Source organism: Dipodomys spectabilis, unplaced genomic scaffold, assembly GCF_019054845.1.
Source record: "Dipodomys spectabilis isolate Male_0828 unplaced genomic scaffold, ASM1905484v1 ptg000607l, whole genome shotgun sequence".
Lineage (NCBI taxonomy): Eukaryota > Metazoa > Chordata > Mammalia > Rodentia > Heteromyidae > Dipodomys > Dipodomys spectabilis.
This window is the reverse complement of record NW_024871284.1, coordinates 318,151-330,498: the sequence shown is the minus strand read 5'-3', so window position 1 is coordinate 330,498 and position 12,348 is coordinate 318,151. Positions and strand designations below refer to the sequence as shown.

At 35.8% G+C, this 12,348-nt stretch overlaps 1 non-coding gene across 1 annotated transcript; it reads left to right on the top strand.

The window, feature by feature from the left end:
* The first annotated feature begins 11,857 nt into the window (after nt 1-11,857).
* On the top strand, nt 11,858-11,988 carry LOC122100808. Its single transcript, XR_006146261.1, has one exon. It is a non-coding gene; the product is annotated as a small nucleolar RNA SNORA51 (small nucleolar RNA).
* The last annotated feature ends 360 nt before the right edge of the window (nt 11,989-12,348 follow it).

Sequence of the window (12,348 nt, the reverse complement as noted above, 5' to 3'; positions counted from 1 at the left end):
TATAGTGTGATCTCCAAAAGCACAGATGTAAGTTGAGTTTCATACTAATATTTACCTAACAACAGAGCAGTCCATGACTCAGAGTTCTTTTTTTAAAATTTTTAAGAATTTTACTGTATTCAGAATTGTTTCTTTGAATTCCACCTAATTTGTTTGAAATGTGCAGAATTCCTCATTCAATATGTAGAAAGTTTACAATGGCAGGTACATACATGGAATCAATAATGCACAGCTAAGCTCCATTGTTCGGATACGTGGGATTTAAATGTGATTGTCTTGGATTTAGTGTGATTGTGGCTGGCAGGTTTGATAAGGTGGATAATTTGTAAGAAGAGGAAAGCAGGAAATGGATAGTAAAAGGACATGCTGATATATTTACATATATATATATACATCCCTACTCTAGTATCTACGGTATCTCAATTCTGTTTTGCAGATGTAAACAATGATCAGAAAAGGACAGAAATGTGGAGTAAGGAAGTTTTGTGCAAAGGGACAAAGATAAATGGTAATGCCATTTGTTTATTTCCCCACTGAGATACTATGAAATGGAATGTAGTGATTAAATGATATCACTTTTTTCCTCCAGAATATTGAGTTATATTCTACTTTTATTAGAATAGTGGTTGACAGGAAATTTCAAATAATTCATAGTCATTTGATATTATGTTGAAAATGAACTTTACAAATTTCATGAAGAGGGGTAAGTTGTGGAGGTGGGTGGGAAGGGATTGTAGGGGAAAACAAAGAAGAAAGCAACAATGCTTGATAGGAAATGAACTCATTACCTTGCTCATATAACAGAAACCCCTCTATACAGTACTTTTACAATTAAAAAATTAAAAAAAGCTGATAAATAAGTTAGAAACAATCGCATTTATTAGCTTTTTTTGTATTTTTTATTGTAAAAATAATGTACAGCTGTCCAATAAACTTTACAATCACTTTTCTGCTACTTCCACTTTTTAAGTCTAATACTATGTCTCATCATTTGATGTACAGGTTCTATGGTACTCCAAATGCCATAGAATGTTTCACAAGGAGTCCTTTGTAGCATTTTCCATTTCAAATTCTTCTTTTCCAGCATAATGTTGAAAATGAAATAATTTCAAGACTATCCCATCAGTTCCTTATGAAAAATTGCAAAGATATATTTTTAATAATAAGGAGAATTATGGCAAATAGTAAGATGAATGAAATTGATTGAATTTACATTTTATTATAGGAAAACTGGTTTATATTTATGTAATCAGAATTTACAGAAAGGAATTGACAATATTATTGTGGCAATATTTCATATCCGTCTCATGTCACCATGAAAATGACTCAAAAGTATACATTTTTATCATTTTATCTCTGATTTTACTTAATCTTTCCAATTAATGTAAGGATTTATTGTACCTCATTTGGAAAATGGAAAATTAATCTGACCTGACCTGATAATCCTCATATTATTCATCCACTGCCAACATATTGAGCAATTAAGAAAACATCATAGTTCCTTATTTGATACCTACCAGCTTAGTAAGTTTTTAATAAAAAGCCTAATATTTATTATTTAGTTGTATCACAATGTTATGTGAATTTGTAATTAGATCTTAGTTATAACTCATATGCAATTTAACATTCTAAACTTGCTAAAATTTAAAAGCCAATATTCGGGTTTAAACATTAAAAATAATTCACTTATGGCTTTCAATAATAGCATTCCTTCCTTTTGATGTTGGGTTATAGATTTTCTGAAGCTTTCCTATTTTTGCTTATTTTTTTTAATCTAATGTCCTTGGCCTAAGGTTAAGTCAAACAGAGAAGGGCGCATGATACATGCATGAATATTCATTGGAGCTTAAATTAAATAGAGATGCTGTTTTCTAAGTATCATCCTGAAAGGGTTCACTTTTTCTTCCGATATGATGATATCAAAAAAGTCTCAAGTGGGCTGGAAAGATGGCTCTGTGGTAGAGCGCTTGCCTTGCATGCCTGAGGCCTTGAGTTCGATTCCTCAGCACCACATAACCAAAAAGAAAAAAGCCGGAAGTGGCGCTGTGGCTCAAGTGGTAGAGCGCTAGCCTTGAGCTGAAGAGCTGAGGGACAGTGCCCAGGCCCAGAGTTCAGGCCCCACGACCGGACCCCCCCCCAAAAAAAAGTCTCAAGCAAGTTGTATTTATTTATTTACTTTTTATTTTTTAAGTGTCCAAATACCGTACAGAAGGTTTACAATTACATGAGCAAAGTAATGAGTATATTTCTTCTCAAGCACTGTTTCCTGTTCCTGTGTTTTCCTTTCCCTTCCCTTCCCATCTCCACCTCCCACCCCCTAGGACCCTACCCGCCCCCTTTGTATCCTCCAAAGTTGTAAAGTTGTAAAGTTCGTTTTTCGACATAACGTCTTGTACATCTTATTGTTGCAATGGGTCCAACTGTAATCCCAATTTAAACAAATTTTATTTTCCTTTCCCTCCACAAATTATACGAACATCAAATACAGTGAAAATACGAGATATACTGTGGGGGTGAAGGACATATATTTTCATTTAAAAAGAAAATATAGTTTGTTATTACCAGTGGCCAGCTCATGAAACATGAAAATGATATTCACAACCGAGGGTATTAGAGGACAAATTGGCTTTTCGTTACTATTTGTGTTGTTTAAAGAATTTTTTATTGTAAAAATGCTGTAGAGAGGGGTTACAATTACATGAATGAATTAATGAGTATATTTCTTTTCAAGAATTATTGCCTCCTCCTTTGTTTCCCAATCTAGTCCCTTCCCATTTACTCTGCCCCTATCCCCGCCCATCCCATCCATCTCTCCCCTCCTTCCTCTCACCTTGACAAAATTATAAATATAGTTTTTTTACATATTGTCTTGTACATCTCATTTTTTTGTTGTTTTTATTGTAAAGATACTATACAGAGGGTTACAGTTACATGAGTGAGGTAATGAGTACACTTCCTCTTGAACATTGTTAACCCCTCCATTGTTTTTCCCCCTACCATCCCCTCCCTCCCTACCTTACCCGAGGTTCTTTTTATTTTGTACATCTCATTGTTGCAAAAGGTCCACCTGCATCCTATTTAAACAGTTTGTTTACTCCCTTCCCAAATTATACTAATATCAAATACAGTGCAAACAAAGGTTACACACTGGGGGAGGGACATACAAACGAATAAAAACATCACGAGGACCTTATAAATATAAAAAATAGCAAGCAAGAAAAAAAACACTTATGTCCTTAATTTGGGGTTTATTTTGATTAATATCATCTTATCTGACCTTTTCTGCTTGTCTCTGACATATACGTTATTGCAAATAAGCGAAACAATGGGACCTATGTTTTTTGGGCCTGGCTTACTTCACTTAATATAATTTTTTTCCAAGCAGAACATTTATTAACAGAGACCCAGAGACACAACAAATCAAAGAGAGGTTGGAAAAATGGGACTGCATGAAGTTGCAGAGCTTCTGTATGGCAAAGGACATAGTTAGCAAGATTAATAAAAAGCCCATGGATTGGGAGAAGAAATTTACTAGTCATACAATGGACACGGGTCTCATACCTACAATATACATGGAACTCAAAATATTAAATTCCCAAAAACAAATCCTCAAAGAAACAACTTCCCTTAATAAGTGTGTTAAAGACTTATGGAGATACTTCTCTGAACAGGAAATGAGAATGGCCAATAGACAAAGGAAGAAATGCGCAACTTTTCTTGCCATAAAAGAAATGCAAATCAAAACAACATTGAGTCTCCACCTCACCCCAGTTAAAATGGGTATAATCAAGAACTCTAATAACAACAGATACTGGAAGAGATGTGGACAGTAGCAAACCCTACTGCACTGTTGATGGGAGTGTAAATTTGTTCAATCACTTTGGAAAGTAGTATGGCACTTCCTCAAAAGATCCACATAGAGATCCCCTATGACAAAGCAATTCCACATTTGCACATTTACCCAATGATCACAAACAAGTCTATACTAAAGATAGCAGCACAACTATGTTTATAGCAGCTTTATTACCATAGCTAAGATAAGTAACCAGCCCACATGCCCCTCAGTTGATGAATGGATCAAGAAAATATTGTACATAGACACAATGGAAGTCTATGCCTTGATTAGAAAGAATAACATTGCACCATCTTTTTGAAAATGAAAAGACTATTTCTGATATTATATCAGACATTTCCATACAGAAGGAACACTCAATGCTATATCACATCTCTGAAGTATTAGAAAATTTTAACTAAAATTAACATTGCTTTCTCTCTTCATATTAACTTATGTTAGAACATTTGGTATTGTTACATCCATTTTAATAACTGCATACTCCACAATAATAACATTATTTTATGCAATTAAAATAACACTTTCTCAACAATCATCCACAAAGACAAAACTTGCATTTTTCTACTATATATTAATTTGACTAATTTGAAATTTCATATAAATGTCTGATACAGAATAAAAGTAATTTTTGCTGGCAATAATTTATTTTCATCCTTGCCATTGCATCAGTTAGCAGTTTAATTATTTTACTATGTAATAAACTAATTTATGAAAATAGCATATTGTTTGTCATTTTTCTATTGGTGTATATTTTCCATTTATTAACTATTATAAATATACATATTATGAGAATTCATATAGAAACTCTTTTTTCTAAGCATTTTATTTTAGTGTCTTTTGTATTTTCTATTCTTTACTGTGTTCTTGAGTTCCAGTAGTTTCTGTTAGCTTTAGTCTAAGATTTTGTCTGATTCTAATTTCTTAGAATATGAATTGTGCTATTTTATTATTATTTTTTGTCAGTCATGGGTCTGAACTCTGAGCCTGGTTGCTGTCCCTCAACATTTCAATTCAAGGACAGTGTTTTCCTACTTGAGTCCTTTCCAGCTTTTTTTCTGCTTCTATGCTGCTGAGGAATTGAACCCAGGCCCTCATGCATGCAAGAAAAACACACTTCCACTAAGCCACCTTCCGAGCTCCAAATTATGGTATTTTCCTGGTTGCTCTAATATTCAAAATACAGAGTAACAAACCTAAATTCCTCTAAAAATAACAGGGTACTATTTAAAGTTGCTGTCTCTAATTCAAAAGAGAATATTCCCAGTTATTCTCTCATTTCCCTAACAAAATTGCGGTCATTCATTTCCCTGAATCATAACCTCTAATAATTTTATTCTCTTTTGCTATTATTACTTTTAATACCATTCTATCAATAATCTATAACTAACAGAAGGAGAATACTTTATTTTGATATATGGAAAACACCTGAAATTAACTTTTTTTTGAGTGTAAAAAATATATTTTGGATCTCTCCCATTTCCCTCTTTGTAAAGAAGATTCAACATTATTTGCACAGCAAGTTCATTTGTAACAAATGGCTTCAGGTTTTTTTTTTTTGAGACAATCTCTGTCTCTGTATCTCTCTCTGTTTCACTGTCTCTGTCTCTCTTTGTCTCTGTCACTTTATCTCTCTCTCTCTCTCTCTTTCTCTCTCTCTATATATATATTTGAGTAAGGTGAGCTTAATAGACCATTTCTTTTTTTTTTTTTTTTTTGTCAGTCATGGGGCTTGAACTCTGGGCCTGGGCGCTGTCCCTCAGCTCTTCAGCTCAAGGCGAGCGCTCTACCCACTTGAGCTACAGCGCCACTTCCGGTTTTCTAGTGGTTTATTGGAGATAGGAGTCTCACGGTCTTTTCTGCCCGGGCTGGCTTTGAACCGCGATTCTCAGATCTCAGTCTCCTGAGTAGCTAGGATTACAGGCGTGAGCCACCGGCGCCCGGCTTTTTAATAGACCATTTCTTACAAGTGAATTGAAACAATTTTTTGGTATTATTGTCACTAAAATATTTATTAGTTACCATGTGATTATTTTTATCGATTTGCATTTCCCTCCCCCATGGTATCCGTTTTCACTGTATTGAATGATGATATATTTTGGGGAAGGGAAGGGAAAAACAAAATAGTGTTGACCTCTGACAACAACGAGATGTAGAAGACACTATGTGGAAAAACGGATTTTACAATTTAGGCTGGGGACTTTGGGGGGAGTGTAGTTGTGGAGATTGGAGGGAAGGGATGGTAGGGGAAAAACAAAAGAGGAGGTAAGAATGCTTGATAAGAAACGTACTCATTACCTTGCTCTTGTAACTGTTACCCCCTCTGTACAGTAGTTACAAAATTAAAAAAGTTATTTAAATAAAAATTACACGAATATTTCTAGCTATTACAGAGTTTGGAAATCTTAGGGTCTCATTTCCAAGCTATCTCAGGGGGAAGGGTCTGATAGACTCCATCTCCAATTTAACAACAAAACCAGGGCTGGAGAGAGAGTTCACTTAGCAAAGCATTAGCCAATAAAGTAAGCAGAGTGAGTAGGAAGTCCTGAGTTATAATAGTAGTACCACCAAAATCAAGGAAAAAATTCTCACTTTCTTTCTTTTGATTCTTTCCCAGTAATCATATTGAAATACGTTTTACATTTTTGGGCTTTGTTTTGGTTCATATTTTAAGATGACTTACAATTCTGGAATACATTTTCAAAATTTCTGGTTATTATTAGCAATTACTTTCTTGAAATTTTATTGTAAAAATGATATACAATGTGTTTACAAATAGGTATGGAGTACATTTCCTTTTGAACGGCCATCCCCTTCCTCACTCTACCCCACCTGACTCCTCTCCAAGTCCCAGTTATATAGTTTATTTTTAACATATTTTTCCATTTGATTTCTTGTTATATTCATATTATGTGTTTTTTTCATTCATATACAATTTTAGTTAGAATGGATCATTTCCTTTACTTATATCTAACAAAAAACTGAAATGTATCTTAGTTATATTGATTTTTGGTGACTCTTTTATATTAACCAATATAATATTAACCAAGAAATTTCATTGTAGTATTTACCAGCATTTATATAATATTCTTTGATAAAAAGCATCTTGGGTTACATCATTACGTTTCCATAAAACTGTACAGAATATTAAGATCTCCATTCAATCTACTCCATTTGCTCACTCCTTCTCTGTAATCTTCACTGCAAAATACTCTTTATTTAATGTATGTTATTTATTTAAGGTTCCAAAATCACATATAAAAATCTATGTGATAATATCAGACTTTCTGCTAAATATAGGACACTTGACTTTCAATGTTCTCTATTTTCCCTGCAAATGACATAATTCTTGATGTATGAATAATAATCGACTGGGTAAATACACTACATATTTTTGATTATTTCTTTGTTTGAATGGATCCCCTAGTTTGATTGCATTGATTGACGGTAAATTACGCTTGAATAGATGATTTGTTCTCTGTTTATTTTATTTTATTTTTTTAATTTAATTTAATTTTATTTGTGAACATACTGTACAGAGGAGTTACAGTTACATGGGCAGGATAATGCGTACATTTCTTACCAAGCATTGCAGCCTCCTCCTTTGTTTACCCTTCCCATCCCTTCCGAGCCTCCCCCCCTACCTCCAAATCCCAATCCTTCTCCTTCCCCCCATCCCCCCCCCCCCCGCCCCCTTCCCCCCCCCCCCCCCCCCCCCCCCCCCCGCACCAACGTTGTAAAGCTCGTTTTGGACATGACAACTTGTACTTCTCATTGTTGCAACAGGTCCACCTGTATCCTTAAACAACTGGTTATTCCCCATCTCCTCCACAAGTTATACTGACATCAAATATAGTGAAAGCAGGGGTTATACTATGGGAGAGGGACATACAAAGCAACAAAGAGATAATCTTATAAATGTGTTAGAAACACAGGCATGAAAGAAAAAAACATTAAAATACACATCTAAGGGTTCATTTTCCTGACATCACATTATCTGACCTTTTCCGCTTGACTCATACATATACTAGATATTACAAATAAGGGAAACCATGGGACCTATGTTTCTTTGGGTCTGGCTTACTTCACTTAATATAATTTTTTCCAAGTTTTTCCATTTCCTAACAAATGGGGAAATGTCATTCTTTCTGAGGGAGGCATAGAATTCCATTGTGTATATATACCACATTTTCTTGATCCATTCATCTACTGAGGGGCATCTGGGTTGGTTCCATATCTTAGCTATGGTAAATAATGCTGCAATAAACATAGTTGTGCTGGTAGCTTCAGTGTGGTCTTGTTTGTAAACATTAGGATAAATGCCCAAAAGTGGGATTGCTGGGTCATAGGGGAGCTCTATGTGGAGTCTTTTGAGGAACCTCCATACTGCTTTCCAAAGTGGTTGAACAAGTTTACATTCCCACCAACAATGAAGTAAGGTTCCTTTCTGTCCATATCTCCCCCAGCATCTGTTGTTGTTAGAGTTCTTGATTTTTGCCATTCTAACTGGAGTGAGGTGATATCGCAACGTTGTTTTGATTTGTATTTCTTTTATGGGTAGGGATGCTGAACATTTCTTCATGTGTCTATTGGCCATCCTTCTTTCTTCTTCAGAGAAGTTTCTCTTTAAGTCGTTCGCCCACTTATTTATTGGGCAGTTGTTTCTTTGAGGATTTGTTGTTGGGGGGTTTAATTTTTTGAGTTCCAAGTATATTTTAGATATGAGACCTTTGTCCGTTGTATGGCTAGTAAAGATCTTCTCCCAATCCGTGGGCTTTCTATTGATCTTGCTAGCTATGTCATTTGCCCTGCAGAAGCTCTGCAACTTTATGTAATCCCATTTGTCCAATCTTTCTTTGATTTGCTGTGTTTCCGGGTCTCTATTCAGAAAATTTCGGCCTGAGCCAAGGAGACCCAGGGTTTCTCCTATTCCATACGGTAATGTTTTCAGAGTGTCTGCTTTGAGTTCAAGGTCTTTGATCCATTTGGAGTTGATTCTGGTGCAGGGTGATATATAAGGATCTAGCTTAAGTTTTCTAGATGTAGTTAACCAATTTTGCCAGCACCATTTACTGAAGAGGTTGTCTTTCTTCCATTCTATTGTTTTAGCTCTCTTATCGAAGATTAGATGGCTATAGGTCTGTGGGTTCATTTCTGGGTTTTCAATTCTATTCCATTGGTCCTGAGGTCTGTTCTTATGCCAATACCAAGCTGTTTTGATTACTATGGCTTTATAGTAGAGTTTGAAATTTGGTATTGATATTCCTCCAGCAGTGTTCTTTCCGTTGAGGAGCGTTTTTACTATTCGGGGTCTTTTATTGTTCCATATGAATTTTTGGATTGCCTCTTCTATTTCCTTGAAGAATGAGTTTGGAATTTTAATAGGTATTGCATTGAATTTGTAGATAGCCTTGGGAAGTATTGCCATTTTCACGATGTTAATCTTTCCAATCCAGGAGCATGGGAGGTTTTGCCATTTTTTAAGTTCTGTGTTGATTTCCTTTTTCAAGATTTTAAAGTTTTCATCATAGAGGTCCTTCACTTCTTTAGTTAAGTTAATTCCTAGGTATTTTATTTTTTGTGGGGCTATTACAAATGGAGTTGCTTTCCTAATTTCAGCCACACTTTTCTCATTGTTGGCATACAGAAAAGCCATTGATTTTGGGGGGTTAATTTTATAACCTGCTACTTTGCCAAAGTTTTGAATCAGCTTGAGTAATTTGGGAGTGGAGTCTATGGGATTCTTTAAATACAAGATCATGTCATCTGCAAAGAGGGAGAGTTTTATTTCTTCTTTCCCTATTTGGATCCCCTTTATGTCTGCATCTTGTCTTAGTGCTGTAGCTAGGCATACTAATACTAGATTGAAGAGAAGTGGAGAGAGTGGGCATCCTTGTCTTGTTCCTGAGTTAAGAGGAAATGGCTTTAGTTTTTCACCATTGAGTATAATTTTGGCTGTAGGTTTGTCATATACAGCCTTTATCATATTGAGGAATGTTCCATGGATTCCTAATTTTTCCAAAACCTTCCTCATAAAGGGGTGTTGGATCTTGTCAAATGCTTTTTCTGCATCTATTAAGATAACCATGTGGTTCTTATTCTTGCTCCTGTTGATGTGATGAATAATATTAATTGATTTGCGTATATTGAACCAGCTTTGCAGCCCTGAAATGAATCCTGTTTGATCGTGGTGTATGATTTTTTGGATGAATTGTTGAAGTCGATTGGCCAAAATTTTGTTGAGAAGTTTTGCATCAATGTTCATCAAAGAAATGGGTCTATAGTTCTCTTTCTTTGATGAGTCCCTGCCTGGTTTTGGGATGAGGGTTATGATGGCTTCATAGAATGTGTTAGGTAGTGAGCTTTCTCTTTCAATTTCATTGAAGAGTTGGAGGAGTAATGGTGTGAGCTCTGCTTTGAAGGCCTTGTAAAATTCCGCTGTAAAACCGTCTGGTCCTGGACTTTTCTTAGCTGGGAGGTCTCTAATTGCTGTTTCTATTTCAATGCTTGATATGGGCCTGTTAAGCTGGTTTAACTCATCTTGGTTTAGTTTTGGCATGTCAATATTTGCTAGGAAAAGGTCCATTTCTGTCAAGTTCTCAAACTTATTAGCATAAAGTTTTGAGAAGTATTCCCTTATAATGTTCTGAATCTTGGTTGTTTCCGTGGTGATGTTTCCATTCTCATCTCTGAGTTTATTAATTTGGGTGTGTTCTCTTCTTTTTCTGATAAGATTTGCTAAGGGTCTGTCAATTTTGTTAATTTTTTGGAAGAACCAACTCTTTGTTTTGTTGATTCTTTCTATAGTTTTTTTGGATTCTAATTCATTTAATTCTGATTTAATTTTGATTATTTCTTTCCGTCTACTGGATTGGGGTTTATCTTGCTGCTCTTTTTCAAGGAGGTTTAGATGTGTCATTAAATTGCTAGTTTCAGATCTCTCCAATTTGTTGATGTAGGAGCTCAGAGCTATAAACTTGCCTCTGAGTACTGCCTTTTCTGTGTCCCAGAGGAGCTGGTAATTTGTGTGTTCATTTTTGTTGAATAGCATGAACATTTGAATTTCCTTTCTAATCTCTTCTATGACCCACTCTTGATTCAGCAGTGTGTTGTTCAGCCTCCATGTGATACCGGACTTTCTTTGGTGGCTTTTGGTGTTGAGTTCTAATTTTATTCCCTTGTGGTCAGAGAGAATGCAAGGTATAACTTCAATGTTTCTGAATTTAGACAAGTTTGCTTTGTGGCCTAAAATGTGGTCTATTTTAGAAAACGTTCCATGTGCTGCTGAGAAAAACGTGTATTCTGATGCTGCTGGGTGAAATGTTCGGTAGATGTCTGTTAAGTCTATTTGATCTGTGCAGCTGTTTAGATCTGCGGTTTCTCTGTTGAGTTTTTGCCGAGTTGATCTATCTAGTGGGGAGAGTGGTGTGTTAAAATCCCCAACACTTAATGTCTTTGGATCTATATGGGATTTGAGGGAAAGTAGTGTTTCTTTGATAAATTTGGGTGCTCCATTCTTTGGCGAATAGATATTTAGAATTGTAATATCCTCCTGAAGGAGAGATCCTTTAATTAGTATGTAGCGACCTTCTTTATCTCTTCTCATGAATTTAATTTGAAGTCTATTTTATCTGATATTATGATTGCAACTCCCGCCTGTTTATGGGGGCCGTTTGCTTGGTAGATTTTGTTCCAGCCTTTAGCATTGAAAATGTGTTTGTTTTTACGGGCAAGATGTGACTCCTGCAGGCAGCAGATAGAAGGGTCTTGTTTTTTAAACCAACTAGACAGTCTATGTCGCTTAATTGGAGAATTCAGTCCGTTAACGTTAAGAGATAGGACTGAGAGGTATTTGGGAGTTCCAGCCATGTTATCCACCTTCTTGGGGGCTGTGAAAACTGGGTTCTTCCTATGGTTCTTGGATTCTCAGTTTGGGTGCAGTTTCTTGGCCTTTATTGCGGTCTTGTTGGTTTTCTATGTGTAGGACATCTTTAAGAATCTTTTGTAGGCCTCCAGGTGCTTACCACAGCCTGTGTTCTTACACTGACTGTATAGAAAGAGGAGGCAGAATAAACCTACCCCATATACACCTCAGCCCAGGCCTGTGCCTAGTCTGTATTGTGAATGGGGAGACAAGGAAAAAAAAAAAAAAAGAATCTTTTGTAGGGCTGGTTTGGTGGAGATGTATTGTTTCAATTTTTCTTTGCTATGGAAGGTTTTTATTTGGCCTTCAGTTATGAAGGAGAGTTTAGCTGGGTACAGTATTCTTGGTTAATAGTTGTTTGTTTTTAGGGCATGGCATACATCATTCCAGGCTCTTCTTGCTTTGATTGTCTCTGCTGAGAAATCTGAGGTGATTCTAATTGGTTTCCCTTTATACGTGATTACCCTTTTCTCCTTGACAGTTTTAAGGATCTTTTCCTTGGTCTGAGTTGATCCTGTGTGGATTATAATGTGACGGTGGGATGTCCTATTCTGATCTGGTCTATTTGGGGTTC